The sequence below is a fragment of the Lolium perenne genome, chromosome 3, assembly GCF_019359855.2.
Source record: "Lolium perenne isolate Kyuss_39 chromosome 3, Kyuss_2.0, whole genome shotgun sequence".
NCBI classification, from domain to species: domain Eukaryota; kingdom Viridiplantae; phylum Streptophyta; class Magnoliopsida; order Poales; family Poaceae; genus Lolium; species Lolium perenne.
Window position 1 is genome coordinate 17,472,065 of NC_067246.2, and position 1,540 is coordinate 17,473,604.

Here is a 1,540-nt window from a genome sequence, read left to right on the forward strand (position 1 = left end):
TTATTATGCCCTTATTACGGAAATGCAGGATGCGCAGCTTATATATAGATCATGGTAGTGGGGACAATTAAATCTTGTGGACTAGTGCCCACGTGAGTACGTATTTTCTAAGTTGTTGACTATCAATTTTTCAACAGTCATTTGGTACTTGCGATCATTTTTTCCACGCCAGCCAAAAGTTAACATACCTATGGAGTCGTTGATCGCGAACGTGGCTGCTCCCTCTGCCTATTGCACGACAGCAGCTTCCGTGTGTCTCTTATTTTATTTTATTTAGTTTGTGTCAAGTCTTTTTAAAGTCAAACAATATCAAATTTGACCATAAATATAGAGACAATATATCAACAACCATTATACCAAATTTATATATTATGAAAATATAGCTCATAACCATCCGAAAACTATATATTTTTTATATTGCGGATGCTATTTTTTTTAATAATTTGTCATCTTTTAGAAAATTCGATTTTAACTAAACTCAAAATGCATACTACTAGTTCTGAATGGAGGAGGTAACACAAATAGGTGCCAACGATCGACGAAACTTCGTTCGGTCTGTCGCTTGATCGGTTACGCGACAGAGAGAGCCAGCACAGTAGATGTGTAGACATGGAACATTTGATGCCCTTCATCGGGAAAATTCTCCCATGTTGAAATTTTTCATGTACATGTGGTTCTAGGCTTCTAGCCGGAACCAATGAAATGTTGTCAATCAATGTCTCGGGTCACCTTTGCTGAAGTGGGTATAAGTCACCACCACAACTACTGTTCTATTTGTTTCAATGGGTTCTGTCTTGGCATGTGTTTCCTGTTACGGAGAACACTTCTATGGAGAGATGGAGATTTGATCAGAGTCTCCAGCACAGCCATCTAAATTTAACACAAAATATACTATCTCTGTCCATCTTTTGATGTCAAAAGTTTATATAAATTCAAATGTATATAGACACACTTTAGTGCATAGATACATCTGAATTTAAATCGGATATCTATTAATGGACGTAGGGAGTATTTGATTTGGTTCGTTTTGGTGCTAACACAGACACGTAGAGGGACCATGTCCTTCCTATGTCCATTTGGCGTGGGGGGCACCTCACCCGATCCATGGCGACCACGACGCTTCCTCCTACGCGGGGTACTGCAGTGGTGGGCTCGCCGGTCCAACAGCCCTTGCCACCACCTCCATTCTCATCACCACCTAGCTCTGGGCCCTGGTCTCACTAGTAGAAAACATAGCTTTCGTCCAAAACCTTTGGGAGATTTAGTCCCGGTTTAAAAATGAACCGGGACTAATTGGCTGTATTAGTTACAGTTCAAACGGCGCGGGCGACGCCACCCTCCAGTCCCGGTTCGATCGGGACTAAAGGTACTGCCATAAGACAGTCAAGACCTTTAGTCCATCTCTATATATATACCCTACCCTACCCAAGTGTGAGCTACACATAGCTTTTTCCACTTCTTAGCACAAGAGGTGTGTTGCTTTGCTCTCTCTTCTTATGCACAAAAGGTGCTCGATGAAATGCCTAAGAGCATTTGCCAC